We start from the raw sequence: 16,808 nt of genomic DNA on the forward strand, positions 1-16,808 counted from the left end.
CATGTCCAGGGATTTTGAGGGTGTAATTGAGGATATGCGGAAGTCGAAGAGGATCAGTTGCTAAAAAGTGTGTTAGAATATGTGAAAGAAGGGTGGCAGAAGGTAGGAGATTCTGGCGGAGTTGTACTATTATTGGAAAGTATCTGAGGAGCTGGAAGTGGAAGGAGAAATTATGTTCAATGGACTCAAAGTGCATACCACCTGTAGTATTACGTGATCGTATTTTGCTGGTAGCCCATGAAGGACATCTGGGAATGTGGTTCATGAAGAGGTTGATCAGAGCAACATTTTGGTGGCTAGTTTTAGACAGACTGGTGGGCAGGGTTGTGCGTGGGTGTGAAGTGTGCGCTAACAGTGGGAAATTGCCTCAAAGTGGTGCCTGCTCTTTTATGTCTTGTTGAGTGGCTGGAATTCCTGTGGAAGAAAATTGATTTTGATATCTCTGGTTCTATTAACTTTCAATCCCATGAATGTAGGTATACCATGGTTATGGTTGATTACCACTCAAAATGGCCAGTAGTCAAGTTTGTGTCTCAAGTTACAACAGTGCCTGCTATTGAGTATTTTAAGGCACTCTTTGCTCCTGAGAGCTGTCCCGAAGTTCTCATTACAGACAACGGGGTGCAATTAAAGTCACAGGAGATGGTAGATTTGAAGTATTGCGACATTCGTCATGTTACTACCGCGTTGTATGAACCTCTTGTGGAACAGGAGCCCATATTACTATCGATGCCCGGGCTGCTGGCGCAAGTCGCCTCTTAGTTCCCATTCTGACTAGTTACCAAATAAAGAGACGGGCGCTGGGAGCAGGAATCACAAGAACAGGATGTATTACTCATGAGGAGAGCCTGTCATTTCGGACACGAAACACAGTGTCTTTCGGGAGGTGCTCTAACAAGTGTTCTGAGACATCGCCTTTTATACCTTACAAGACACTCCTTATTACAATAATGACATTGTGAAACAAGGAAAAGACATTCCCGTAATCCTCGTGCCAATCCTACCCCACATATATCCACAATAGAGACCCTTGACCTGCCGATAAGAGGAGGGGGTAATTACACAGCTGAGTGTTCCGCCGATTTTTAGGATATGTGCGCCTGATCGTAGCCCAGGGGGTGGGGAGGCCAGGATCAATAGTGGGTCCTTTGAAGAGGAGTGACTCCATACAATAAGGGGCAGTAAACAGTATCTTGTGGCTTAGGCGATGACCTCGGACATGTGTGGACAGTCAATCGCGGAGGGAGGGTTTACCAACAGAGGGGTTATTCATGAAAGGAAGGGAGGTGTTGGTCAGGCGCGGCCGTGACTCCCAAGGACAGAGTCGCACGGAGAGAGAGAGGTCTTATTGACTCGTGCATGAGAGAGCGGGGGCAGTCAGGTACAGCTGGGGAGGGCTATGTCAGCTGAGGCGAAGGATGCCTCTTCAAGAGGAAATGGGGGGGGGGTTTGCGTGGGTCAAGCAGGAGGGTTGCCTTTCAGGGCAGGGTCGCGCAGAGGGAGAGGGTTTCATGGTCTATGCATGAGAGAGGGGGGGGTTCAAATAGCGTAGAAGGGAAGCCGGTGATTCCAATGAAGGGGCAAAAAAGGCCATGGTGCCTAAAATGGCTGTCAGGTACATGGGGGTACAGGCTTTTACTGGCGGAGTGGTGCGGTTAATGTACAGGGAAGGGAATGGGAAAAGACAAATGAACGTCGCTTATGTACATCAATTTCGTGATTTTCCACAGTCGCCGCTTTTTACATAACAAAGTTCATTTTCTAATTGATGGGTGTACATATAAACAGGTGTGGTTGAAGAGTTAACAGTTGTCAATACTAACATATGGCATATAATCATGGACAGTTGATGTGATTGGCAGAATGCAGCACATAGGAAATTGCATTTGTTGAGTTCCTAACATTCAAACGCACTACATAGCATAAATGCTTCTGACTTTTCTCAAAAAAAATGTGACAAATGAACATTTTGACCAGGTAGTTGAGGGAGGAATTCAGTCCGATATATAAGATCTCGTGTCTTTTTAGCAGTGAGCCATCGCTGGTAGGCTCTCGTCCGTATCTTTTCGTTGGCGCTGTTGAGCACTGGCGGTGGAGCTATAGGTCCAGCTCGGATCTATCCTTACGCGTTGCAGGGTGCGGTCAGTCCTCCGCTGTTAGACCACAGTCCTGTTCCCTAACCAATCCCTTTGGTGGTGCCTTATGCTCGGCACCTATATTTCCGTTTACTTCCGTTTGCAAACCTAATTTCCACGTAAATGCTGTTTCTTCTTTTCTGAGTCAAAAAGTCATGTGGGAAAGAGGGGGTGTCGGATAGTCGAGGGAAGAGAGGGCGGAGTGGGGTCAGATCTTTTCGGACACTTCCAAGGGACCAAGGGAGCAAAGGATAACGAGCAGGCAGGCCCATCAATCGGGCCCGAAAAGGGGGCGAAGACTTCAGGCACACGTGGGTTAGCAGACTGAGGGCTTCAGGGCAGCCCGTCAAGTTTCATTTTCCACGTTTGAAATTGCTGTCTCGTCCCGTATCTTGTTGCTCTGCAGCTCCACCTTTGGTCGAGGTCACATATGTCTCAAGATCTGCAACCAGGCTGTACGTCACGTCCAACCCTTCTCCTCCGGCGATCGTATATCTTTGAATAGGTACAAAACAAGCTTTTAGAGAACTGGCGGGAGAAGACATTTATGCATGTGAATTCCTCCCTTAATCCTACGCACTTGGGAGATACGTTCATCGGTTACAGTCAGAAGTTTATTACCAAGCAGTGCATATGTCGCCATTCCTACTGAGTTCATGCCAAGTTTATTCATCGTCTATTCATGACACAAATGGAGAGAAATCAGACTCCTATCAACTGCGCATTTCATCAAATTAAACATTTCGGAACCTCCAGCGGAGACTTGTCTTTCAAACTCGAGCCTTAACAGTCTAACATTTCCCTCCAAAAGCTGGTCAACCCTTTCAAACAGGGCGGGGGTGCTATCATCGAGAGTCAGGGTAAAACAGGTTTTTCTCGAGGGACGACAGTTACTCATGGTCATCATATATATATCGGGGACAGCAGCTGGGGTCAATCAAGTGGGGCGGGGACGCTTTGGGCATTCGCGCTTGGGTGCAAAGGGGTGGGGCAATCTGGGCATTGGGGGTCAATCTAGATGTTGGCGCTTGTCTCTGATGAACTGAAAAATAGGGTGCCATTGACATATAGTTCCCCTATAAAAGGCCAGATTGGGGGACCTTAGTCGTCTTACCTGTCCTTCCTTTCTTAGCCAATTCAAGTTCATTCATTTTGCAGAAAGGAGAGGTAGTAATATGGCGAGATACAATCATTTTAGTTTCTGTCAATTTCGGTGAACACCTTCGCGTTCAATAAGTATCCAATCAGACTGGTGCCAGCAAGGCACAATTTTACCATAAAAAGGAAGAGGGAATAGGGAGACTCTCATAGAGAGTGAGAGTCGTCCGCAATCTAAACGAGCCATTCGGTACACGTATGACATGTAGAGAGAGAGAGAGAGAGAGAGAGAGAGAGAGAGAGAGATAGATAGGGGGGGAGAGAGAGAGAGAGATAGAGAGACGTGTACAAAAATAGGTCATTTAGTGCGTTCACAACACAGAACAGCAACGGTCAGGTAACAAAGAGACGCGAGCAGAGGGGAGACATAAACCCGTACAGTACATACGCACAAACTCAGACAAAGGAAGACAGTACATGTATTACATACAAATAGATTCACGATAAAACATATAACAATTATTGGCTAAAAAGATCTATTTTTGCATCCTGCGTATCTTTAATATCCTTTTTATCTACGTGCTGAGCTCTTTTTACCTTTCCTCCTTTTCCTCTTGTTTACTATCTTTGCTAATGTTCTCGGTTGCTAATACTTACACCTTGGCCAGTTGGTCAGGAATTAACCTGGTTGTGCTACTACTCACGGTGGGATCTTTGAGTCATTTTTCCTTTTCTCCCTTTGGCGGAAGGGTTCTCCAGGCTGAGGCAACGGAGGGCATTAATCGGGAGAACAGTCGGACAGCTTAGCTATATCTATAAAAGTGCGAGAAGGAGGTGGTACATTTTTGAACATCAACATCATTCCTACTTTTCCAGACGGGTGGTGCTTAGGTAAACCTTACCCCGGAACTTTCCCTTGTCCTTTCCCTATCTAGTAAAACGTCATAGTTGCACTATCTGGCGTGCTGGTTAGAGTCAAATTCTGTCATACAGTACTAACCTGTCAAGTTTCTATGTTAGTCCATCCTCCCAGTCGCTACGTTCTAAGGAGGAACAGTCATACCTAAGTCTACGTCTTTCAAAATCCGTTAGCGTAAGTACTATGCTCGAATCCCCTTTTTCTCCTTCTGTCGGTCGTTCGACCATCGCTCTTCCATACTTCAACCGACGTTCCGACGTGACCTGCAGAAGGGAGGAGAAAGAAGGGGGTGGGGGCAGCATTCAAAGCACATCAGCACGCAATAGTCCGAAAATGTTTTTACCTACCACATACTCGACCTATCTCCACGTAGTGCATTCTCTACCATCTCGGCGTTTAAGCCCAGGGGGACCAGTAGTGTTAGATAATCATCGATGGTCTGCGTATCTACATCAATCACTTGATCGTGACCTTTTAGGTCGTGTGCAAGGGTGGTGGTCAGGTGGTATTTCTGTGGTGACGCTTAAGGGCGTCTAAAACACTTTTCCGGCTGCCTGTGACACAAAATGTAGCTGCTAAATATCGGGCCTTTTTACCCTTCAACTTTAATAAAGCTGCTCATTTTTCACTTATATTGGAGACAGTAGTAACATTCAAAAACTCATTAATGCAACCACTACAATTATACTTTCCCTTTCAAAATACCTTTAATTAATAATGTTGGCGCACAAATACGGGCCTACAACCCAGTGGGCCGGCCACGGAGCAGACTGGAACCGTGCATAAGAGGAACGAAGTCGGTGATCATTTATTTCATAAAGTGCAGCAGTGCAATAAAATCGTATCGAACTTTCCTACAGGGCGAGTATGATGCATGTCAAGAATTCAAGCTTTCAATAATATTACCTCATTGTCCAATTGTTTACTCAAAGCCTAACTTTTATCAATTCATTGTCCAAATGCTCAATCAGTGCTTATTTCATACCAATTCATTGCTTCCAAACATAATTAGTACCCACCCTAAATCAGTTCACTGTCTCAACACATGATCAATATCCATCTTATATCGCTTTCTTTTCCAAGCACATAATCAATATCCATCTTATCGACTTTCATTGTCCAAAAAAAAAATGCATACATATCCCGGAACATTAATGTTTGAGCAATCCGGGTGAACAAGGAGTTTGAAAGTTTCATTTTTGTATCCGGGCCAATTTTGGTGAGGTCAGGCAGGTCCCAGTATAGTCAGAATGCCTCCAATGACTCGTGGTTGGATCAGAACCTCTTTTGGCAGTTCAAAAAAGTTTTTCGCAATGGGGTAACGGGCTAGCGATATGAATCAACAGTCAAAAGTGGGGAGGGAGGCAATAATCTTTCCTACCGGGTCATTCTGGTGTTCCACCGGAACTGAACAAGTCTGTATCCTTGCGGGATTTTAGTCATTTCCAAACTGAGGCTGGCGCCGGCAGGAGTGCACCGGCGTCTCGTGGCTCCATCGGAGGACGGGGCGGGGGGGCGCCTCGTGGAGAGGTCGGCCCCCCCCCCCCGGCTCTTTTAGAATCTTCAAGGTCGAGGAGTACAGGGCGTGTGCCCGTCCCGGGCAAGGAAACCCGCTTTTTGATATGGACCCTTTCTTCAAGCAGGAGCGTTGGGGTGTCGCTGGAAGCCTCCACCTGGAGGGAGGTGGGGGAGGCTCGTTCGCGCCGCCTCCCCCTTCCAGCGACCCCGCGCCGTTCTTCGGCTCCAGCGCTTTGGTACAGCCGTGCCAGGCAATGAAGATGGGGGGGGGGGGTCGGTGGCTGAGGCAAGACATCCCCCCCTTGTCATGTGGCGGGACTACCTGCAACTCAGGGGTTGCCGTGTGGCGGGACTACCTGTCACTCTCAGGGGTTGCCGTGTGGCGGGGCTACCTGCAACTATCCAGGGCCGTTCAGGACATAATTGAAAAGAAAGGAGTGTTGTTGCAGCCATTATAGCTGAAAGAAGCACTGCCGACCTCGCCTTGGCTTCGGACTTTGATGTTGGCCGGATCGGGCAAGCAAAAGAAGGGGGGGGGGGGTCGGTGGCTGAGGCAAGACATCCCCCCCCCCCCGGGGTCCGCAGGGCAGAAGGAGGGAAGGGAATGGGGAGACCATCACGACCTCCGGGCCGTCCGCCCCACAGTCTCCCCCTCCGACGGCGGCCAGCCATGCCCTGCTCTGCACGCGCCGAGGCCTCGCCTTACGGATGGGCGTAACCGCGGGCCTGTTGCACGCCGGGAGCTTCCGGAATGGGGGTAGGTGTCTATGGATTTGTATCTATTTCATGTTACCGTTATTTGGGCGTGGTGGGCAATGAGGCAGACATGTTTGAAGCAGGAATAGGCAGCGGAACCTGGCTACCTCGTGGCTGTCTTGCTGTCAAGCTTTCGCTATTTTATATTTCTTATTACAAACTATTCCTAATGTTTCTTATTTTTAGTGAAGTCGAAAGCTCATCAGGGGGTTACTGACTTAGCCCGATTTCTTTTTATTTTTCCTTCTTTTCCTTAGCGTGTTTCAAACTAAAGTTTCTGTTAACAGGGTACGGTGATCACTTCATATTTTTACGTGTCCTTTTCATTAGGGGTACTCCTGGACGGACCAGATGAGTTCCCTCCAATAAATGGTCCGGGGTGGAACTAGATTATCAATCAGTGGGGAACACATGTCCCTTCATTAGGGTATCATCCTGGACGGACCAAATGATGTACCTCCAATTACTAGGGTAGCCTCCTGGACGGACCAGATGGGCTACCTCCAATAAATGGTCAATGAGTGGGGAGCATATGTCCTTCCATTAGGGTAGCCTCCTGGGCGGACCAGGTGAGCTACCCCCAATAAATAGTCAATCAGTGGGGAGTGGGTAAGCCTGACGAATCATGAAGGGGCATAACCTACCCTTTACTACTTGCAAAGACTAGACAGAATATTTCTATTCCACGTTGTTTGCAAACAGAAAATACCTCAAACAAACAATTCCTTGGACAACAATGTCCAGTCAATCAATCAATCAGTGGGGAGAAAAATAGGTATGACGGATTACAACGGGGACAAACGTCTGCATTACCTGCCCTTCGCTACCTGCAAAGGGAGACAGAATATTCCTATTCGTCTCTGTTTGTGGACAGGGAAGATCTCAAAGAGCAACAATCGATTATTAATCGATATCAAACAATCAGTGGGGAGAAAGGTAGGCCTGACGAATCATAAAGGGGCATAACCTACCCTTCTCCATCTGCAAAGGGAGACGAACGTTCCTATTCGCCGCTGTTTGCAAACAGAGAATGTCTCGTTCTCAAGAAGAGAACCAATATTTCAAGTAGCCACCAAAGCTAAATGAACCAATAACAACAATATCAGTATTTAAATACCGATTCCAATACAATCAATCAATCAATCAGATGGATAAAACCACCCTACCAATCAGGCGTAAAAACACCCTACTTAATCTTACCCGGACCGGACCATGCGGATAGTTCTTCGTCTTCCCCCTCCAGCGCCCGATCGTTCTCTTACTCTATGCAGCATTCCTGTGGGATTCCAGTCAGGACAGTAGGTCACTCGAGAGAGGTCCGTTCAGAATCGGTGAAGTTCATTCAATCGGCAGCCGGACGAGGGCCCTCTCAAGGCAGGTATACTCCGATCATTTAGATGTTCACCTCATCGTCTGGATCTCTCTTACTGGACCTTATGTCACTGATGGACCCCGCGTTGGGACGCCAATTGTGGAACAGGAGCCCATATTACTATCGATGCCCGGGCTGCTGGCGCAAGTCGCCTCTTAGTTCCCATTCTGACTAGTTACCAAATAAAGAGACGGGCGCTGGAAGCAGGAATCACAAGAACAGGATTTATTACTCATGAGGAGAGCCTGTCATTTCGGACACGAAACACAGTGTCTTTCGGGAGGTGCTCTAACAAGTGTTCTGAGACATCGCCTTTTATACCTTACAAGACACTCCTTATTACAATAATGACATTGTGAAACAAGGAAAAGACATTCCCGTAATCCTCGTGCCAATCCTACCCCACATATATCCACAATAGAGACCCTTGACCTGCCGATAAGAGGAGGGGGTAATCACACAGCTGAGTGTTCCGCCGATTTTTAGGATATGTGCGCCTGATCGTAGCCCAGGGGGTGGGGAGGCCAGGATCAATTGTGGGTCCTTTGAAGAGGAGTGACTCCATACAATAAGGGGCAGTAAACAGTATCTTGTGGCTTAGGCGATGACCTCGGACATGTGTGGACAGTCAATCGCGGAGGGAGGGTTTACCAACAGAGGGGTTATTCATGAAAGGAAGGGAGGTGTTGGTCAGGCGCGGCCGTGACTCCCAAGGACAGAGTCGCACGGAGAGAGAGAGGTCTTATTGACTCGTGCATGAGAGAGCGGGGGCAGTCAGGTACAGCTGGGGAGGGCTATGTCAGCTGAGGCGAAGGATGCCTCTTCAAGAGGAAATGGGGGGGGGGGTTTGCGTGGGTCAAGCAGGAGGGTTGCCTTTCAGGGCAGGGTCGCGCAGAGGGAGAGGGTTTCATGGTCTATGCATGAGAGAGAGGGGGGGTTCAAATAGCATAGAAGGGAAGCCGGTGATTCCAATGAACGGGCAAAAAAGGCCATGGTGCCTAAAATGGCTGTCAGGTACATGGGGGCACGGGCTTTTACTGGCAGAGTGGTGCGGTTAACGTACAGGGAAGGGAATGGGAAAAGACAAATGAACGTCGCTTATGTACATCAATTTCGTGATTTTCCACACTCTGGATAACGGTCAAGTGGAACAGTTCAACCGTGTGTTGAAAGAGAGTATTTTGCAGGCACGTGATTTTGGTGGTGAGTGGAAGGAAAAACTGAGGGAGAAGTTGTGGTCATACCGCATCACTCCTCATACCACCACAGAGGTTAGCTTAAGGGTAGAGACCCTGTGTCACTAGTGGTTCAAGAGGAAGGATTCGGAGATTGATGAGGGAAAGATGAACAAAGAGGTAGCCATGAGGGTAGAAGCGAAGCAAGGGAAGTTTAAGCTTGCTTATGATGCTAAGTGAAAGACTAATGTACTTGAATTTGTGTTAGGAGACTGGGTCAGGATGTGCAAACCAGATTTGTTAGCCAAAAGTGAGGTCAGGTTTGGCAAATCTCTGAGCATGGTCATGGTCAACAAGAAAAGTGTGGGGACTCAACATGGTAAAGTATGGAATGTCAGGAGGACGACTAAGTGTAAAGGTGGAGAGAGTACAAGACTGGTTAAGCATATGCTGTGAAGGATACGTTGGAAGGCATGGTTCAAGGACCAAATGTAACGGTCATGTCAGGAGGCCTCCAACTAGATATTTAGATTTTGTGTAAAGTGTTGTGTGTCTGTATTGTCTTTTTGGTGTGTGATTCTGTGTGTGCTTTTAGTAAGGGTTTAGGTGTGTTGCATGTTGTTGTACTTTAGAGGTAGTTTTAGGTGGGATCTATTTAAGGGCTTTGTTATCTTTCTAATGTCATTGTTCTGTCAATTTCCTTGCTTATATTCTGGATCTAGAATCGTGGGTACTTGGGAGTTGACTGTCTTGACAGAAGGCAGGCACTGCGCTGTCTTTGTAATAAATCTTTAAAAAAACATTTTCCTGGACTCACTGGATTTACTACCCCTCTCAGCAATATGCCTAACGCACTTAGAATGTTATGATTGCTTTTTCACTGATGTACAGGAGGTGGGGGTAAGCCAGTAAACAGCACACAGAGACGTTTCCCCTGTCACACAATATTAGAATAACATGTCTTGGTTCAATGTATGAGAATTTGGTGGGAAACAAAAAAAGAAATTCCAGCCCAACCTCCACTGCTTATATCTTGTAAAAGACCCGGAAGGAGAATGTATATGGCAGTAATATGGGCCGATGAAGGCAGCACCTAATTTTAATTTAGACAGTATATATACAATCTTGAACTCAATTTGGACTCAGAAATGAGATGTTATTAATACTTGTGAGCTATGGGAGACTCAGAGGCTCCTCATCACATTCTGCAGTGGAGCTCCATCATGTTGCATTACGCCACTAAGCGCTTTGACTAATTAAAAAAAATTACAAAAACTGAGTAAGATAGATCCGTGAAATAAAAGAAGCCTTGTCCTCCACTGAGTGGAAAAGTCTTGAATTGAATGTTCGTCTTGAAGTAGAGGGCATAATAAGATCAATGGCCACAGAAACATGCCTCTATTGTTTATTTAGGTTCAATGGACTGGGATCAGAAGTGTGCAATAAAGATAAAATTACAGAAACACAGGTTGAACTGGAGTATTTTTTTGTTTTGTTCTCTATTTGGTACACACCCTCACCTAAAGCTACAAATGATATGTTTCACTGTTAATGCTGAGTAGGACGTTCACAGAAGTGCTGTGTAGGCGTGACCACTTGATCGAGTGCAGCGAGCGAGCAAGCTCAAGAGACGGCTGGGCTGGAAGTGCAGCAAGGCGGCAAGCAGAGTGCAGGAGTGGCTGAGCTGGTGTGTGGGGAGTGCAGAGGGCAGAGTGTGGAGCCTGTGGTGCGAACCGCCTGAAGCCCGCTCAAGAAACCCGCCTCAAGCCGCCCATCCCAACCTGTCCTGAATACATGCTCACAGAGTTGGAAAATGGGTGCGTGAGCCACAAGTGCAAGTCTCCTCCGCAGCTCCAGCCGCCGTCAGAGCTCTGTTTGTGGCGGCCTGAGGGAACTCCACCCGCACTGCAGGAGGAAGCTTCCAGACAGCGCCGCAGCTGCTGTAGCGCCAGGCATTAGCCCCCCTCCCTCCATCTTTTGCGCCCCCCCCTGCCACTTGCCACCTTGCAACGCTACAGTGCATCCGGGGACAGAGAACAGTGAGGACTCTATAAGGGGGCACTCGCAGTAATTGAAGCTCCATCACGTAGCCAGGTAGTACTAATAACTGGCTCACTGCAGCAGGCTGCTGTGACTGGTAATCTCCATTAAATATCAAACACCATCAGCCCCAGTAATCTCCAGCCCCGCCTTTTGTCTCTAGCCCAGGACATCCAGCAGTATACTGAGTGCGGGAGCATTAGGAGGCTCCCATGGAGGGTGAGCCCCAGGTGACTCAGGGAGGCAGCCCGGTTAGGTCCGGGTGCAGCCTGCTAGCTGACCCGGTCTGCCCCACTCAATTGGAACTGCAGGGGGAGCGGCAAGGAGTACGACTTGGGCACTCCACCAGCAAGTGCCAGCCAGAGGGCCACGTGCTCCGTTCAAAGGTGAAGGCAAGAGTCAATGAGGAGGAAGGAGGGCACCAGATGGAACTTTCCCCGCAATATCATACAAACATGATGCTTAAAAAGAAGCAAACAAGCTGCAACAGTACAGATTTGGAGGATGATGAGTTCGCTGGGTCAGCACAACATAGGGTAACAAGAAGCACAGCCCTCCTAAAAAACCAAGAGAAGCTCAAAGCAAATGCTCCTCATCAAGGGCTCATAACACATTTCTTTTAAACTCCAGGCAGCTCAATAGTTACTTTGGACAACTCCATGGAAGGAGAGAAAGGCGAGGAAGAGACTGGACTCAAATCACAAGGATCCCCAGGGGATAATAAGGACCAGTGTGGATGCCATCTTAGTGTGGGAGCCCAAGAGACCGTCGCAGCACAAAGTACAGGGCACTCAGAGAACCCTCCAAAGTCAACAGCCAAGGCTAAAAGCCCCCAACGGATCAAACTGAAATACACTAGTGGATTGAAAAGGGCATGGAGGATAATATGGTCAATCCTCCAATGACAGCCACCCCAAGACTAGCTCTAACTCTGACACCTGGGAAAAACCGGAAGGTTAATTCCTCATGAATAGATGAACTTCCTACAAAAACTATAACTTACAATTGAAAGAACCTTGGACTTAACTCCAATAATTCTCGGAAAGAATTCAGAAGGGAAGAATCTTCACGCTGAAGGATTAAGCCCGCTGGGGCAAGATGCCCCTCAATAGCTACCTCAAGAAGATCTAAATATGACAGCAGTAAGAGAAGAACAAGATACAATTGCTAGGTCTCTCATCTGGTAGTCAACAACAATGGAAGTTCAAATTGACCTTCTGCAATCAATCTCCTAGCACCTTGCGAATCAGGACGACAAGCTGGCAAAGCTGGAGGCTATTTTTGATAATCACCAGGTTGCCTTAGCCTGCACGTGTTCCCGTGCTTACATCATAGAAAAGTGGGCAGAGTTACCAGAAATATTAAGGACATGCTGGTGCCATCTAAGGGAAAGGGGGAGCCATTAACACAAATACAAACCACCCCCAACCCAGCAGCTTGGAAGGCACAGCCTTCAAATACTGTATTCACCATCTTGCAAAAAGCCCAGAAACCAAGGAACCTCAAGTATGGCAATGTAGCATGAACACCTCAGTAACCCAAAGGAGGAGGATATCAGAGGAGTTATCTATTGGTCAGCACACAAATCGATGCCCCACACGAAGAAGCAGCACCAGATGTGCCCACTGAAAAGGCAGCAGGAATAGTGGCATGGGCAGAAGCCCCTTTGTTAAGGAGGGCCAAAAAAGCAGAACAACAACTGAAGAAATTGAAAATCAAAAGAAGATCAATATTGCCAGCAATGCTGAATACCGGCACCTCAGAGAAAATTTGAAACTCAAGACCACTTTTTCCTATCTTCAACTTCAAACAGCAAAACAAGACTCAGGTGACCAGGTTAGAAAACACCAAGGAAAACAAGGCCCGACAGCGACAGAGTATGTATCGGGAGTGCCCACAAACAATAGGGCCAATAACAGACAAGATACAGGATGAGGCAGCCGGGCTGCCCCAATAAAGGAGCACTAAAACCGCCCCACTGAGATCGGAGCTTTATACAGTAAGGCAGAGCACACCATAGTCCATCAGTGCTAGCAGCAGGAAAAGGAAAGCTGGGCCAGATTGTTAAACAGGGAAGCAGGCAGACTACAGAGAAGAACACCTAACAATGACTCTCTAACTCAGGACCCTTATAGTCTCGCCCTGGGGGAGGACAGATGACCATCAATCACATCCAAGCTCAAAAACCATCCTGCAATCACGAGGTGGTGCCTACTCCTAGGTATAAAGCAGAAGGCTCCTACAATATCTTGAATAGGTCCAACATTCTAAGTCTATTCGGACACATCGCCATCCTGGCACAGATAACATCGGAAAACCTAGAGTGGGTAAAGTTCAGAAGGTTAGACAGCGACCCCAACAGTGATTCCACCGTGGTTGGCTTCAGCTGACAGCAATTTCAACAGGCGATTCTTGGCAAAGTTCAATGATTAGCAAATTGGGGCATAGAAGTCCATGCACTTAGCCTGCCAAAATACCCACATATTCTTATCCCTAAGAACGACAGATGTGGGTCTTCATCAATCCTTAAAGGAATAATCAACAAGAGTTCCGCAGGGAGAGACAAACACGAATGACCAAGTACTCCAATAAAAATCTGCATCTCCCACAGTTGACACTCAGCGCAGAGTGCAGACGAACCAGCAGGAGCAGGCCCCAATGTAGGACCCCTGGCAACTGTATCCCTAACCAAAGACACAGCATCAATAATAGAGGAAGAACAACAACAATCAGTGTTCAACAACAAAAACGAACCCTTATCACATGGAACATCTCAGGTTTAAGTAACATGTTTAGGGACAAGGTTACGCAGGACTACCTTGAACAAAGGGGACATACTGTGTTTCCAGAAACCTGGGCAAAGTCAAGAACTCCAATTAGCGGCTTTTATAAAGAGCATATACCCTCAACTAAAAGGAATATCTTTGGACTCCCGTCAGGGGGCTTATCTGTCTTCCTAAGTCATGCCCACAAACTTTAAACCACAGTATATAAAAGTGAAAACACCAGACCTCCAAGCCATGACAATTGAGGGACTCGGCGGGAGGCAACAGCCTTATTGCATGATGCTAATTAACTGTTATAATAAGTCAACAAAGTGCCAAACACAATCCACCATGGAAACCAACATCTACATTTTGGAAGAAGTACTTATTAAATTTGAACACTACAATATAATCATCGCCGGAGACTTTAATATGAGAGGACTGGACGACGCTCCTGATGCACTCAGCACCGGGAATGAGGTGGGGCTGTTGATCCCTCTCCTCATTAACTTTAAGCTGCAATCTACCCATGCAATAAAAAATATCAGCTGCCCCTCATGGTCCCCTAAGCCGTCCTATAGGAATACATCTACTTTAGACTACATCGTAATCAACGAGAGACAGGCCCATAATCTGAGTGACTTTGCAGTAGCTGACAGAGAGGAAAGTGTCATTGGCCACTCCGTGCCATCTTTAACCTGTCCCTGCAACCAGCTGATGTCCAGGAAATAATTGATGGAACCATGGGCGAAGAAAAACACAAAGCCCTCAAAAGATTAAAATGGACTGTCAACCTCGGAGATAAACTGTTGGAGTATGTAGCAGTGAGGGAAGAACTCCTTCAGATAAGGCTCACAACAAACATTACAAGCTACTGGGAAATGTTGATATTGGACCTACAGAAGAACTTGGGAAATGCCCATCAAACAAACAAGAGTCTCATTCCAAAGCAACCGCCTCGAGAGCCACAAAATGGGATTTCTCGTTGGCTAGGGCATGTGCCTTATCCAGGCAGAAACAACCACTCTATTTAGGGCAAGGGAGTTACATGCTGAAGATAACCCCTGCTCACCCCCTTGGTAGCTTTGCATGACATTCAGGCTTATCCCAGAGGCACTGTATAAAGTGTTTGCGCAACACACACACGCACAGCAGCGACAAACTAGGCACACCACAAAAGAAACCTCACACAAGGTTATATAAAAAATAGCCTTTGTATTATCCAAAACACATTAAAATCATAATCACACATATAGACTGTGCCAATTGGCATCAGGTAATAATTTACAGGGGATTATATACATGACTGGGCCAATCGGGCCATGGTCAGAACCATTGGAAAGCACAAGTAATAACACAAACAGTAACTACTGGCAAACTAATGAACATTATCACAAGCAACATAAACATCATTCAAAACAGTATCTCTCTGAGCTCCACAATTGTAATCAATAGAGCATGAATCCGCCAACAAGGTATAATGTTCAATTATGCTCAAGTGCAGGAGTAATGTCTTTCTTGCAACAGTAGTGTCTGTTAACAAGAAAAATCCACCAATCTGGTATTCCAATCTCTTTTAATGGTATTATTTCTTCAATCCAATTCACAATTGTCCTTAATTGTCTTTCAGCCAACACGTGTTTCGTCTGATGCTAATCCCTGCATCAACAGACTTCATTAAGGCTGAAACCCAAACAAATTTGCAATATTAAATGTATCAACCAGTCAAATTACTAATTATTGAATTACCCATTACCGAATTCACCGAAAAAGTATATGATGCTTATCAAGTCAAATCAGGAGGCTACCAAAATTGCCCATAAGAATAAGAAAGATCAAAAGTCACCCAGGTGAAAAGTGAATATATACCATGCTTGGTAAAAAAAGGGAGTACAGAATTAAAGTAGTCCCAAACGTACCATTACCGCACAAGATAGATAGTGAAGTATTACCTCAGTCACAATTTAGTCTTGCCATAAACAATAATTCAAAGTTTTCAATATTTCGTTGAGACCAGTTAGAAGAACCTGGAACAAAGGTATACTGTCCTAGTAAATCTCATATTAGGTAAAAGATTCTAATTATAAACACATAATGCCTAATGCCAGATATAATGTGCAGTACATCTATAAAGTAATTAGGATGCAATGCTAAGTCCAAGAGCTGCTGGTATTTAGTAATAATACTTGTTAATATACACATAAGGTGCCTAATACCAGTACATAAAAAGTTGAAAAGATAAATACATTTCTCACCTATCTTCATACACGTTAATCATCTCCGAAAGGAACGTCAAACGAGATAAAGCAAATATGGTATCTGGATACACGAGTAAAATATTAAACGAAATATCTTTTAAGCTACGATAGAAACGATCAAAGTAGTCAAGGCCACGAGTACGTGTACCAGAAGGTGATTGCGGGAACATTAGAAATTGATACAGAGTGCTCTTAAAGTAAAGGGTGAACATGTATTGAATTGCTAATATTATTGAAGAACGCATTCGTTAGTTACACGAGTACGTGTGAAAATACTATATATAGGAGCATATATAACACTTCAGAATCGCCAGCGTTAAAGTAGGTACAAGCGTTTACCTGTCTATTGTCCGTGATATCTCTTCATAAGTTTCCCGGCTTTCGCGTTCGCGTTCTCATTGGTTGCCATATTTAAATGCTTAAGCATGAACTATAATGGTACGTTTGGGACTACTTTAATTCTGTACTCCTTTTTTTGCCAAGCATGGTATATATTCACTTTTCACCTGGGTGACTTTTGATCTTTCTTATTCTTATGGGCAATTTTGGTAGCCTCCTGATTTGACTTGATAAGCATCATATACTTTTTAGGTGAATTCGGTAATTTAAGCAGGAGTGCAACTTCATGGTCTTCCTGCTAGCAGCAAACTGAAGTTCATGCTCTTTGCATTATGGATAACGTTTTTTTTGGGTTTTTTAATTGACTGATAAATTCTACCTCCCTGAACGTTTCATCCACGACAAGCCATGCAGGACTCTGAACAAACTCTCT

The sequence above is a fragment of the Lissotriton vulgaris genome, chromosome 1_1 (assembly GCF_964263255.1).
Source record: "Lissotriton vulgaris chromosome 1_1, aLisVul1.2, whole genome shotgun sequence".
NCBI classification, from domain to species: domain Eukaryota; kingdom Metazoa; phylum Chordata; class Amphibia; order Caudata; family Salamandridae; genus Lissotriton; species Lissotriton vulgaris.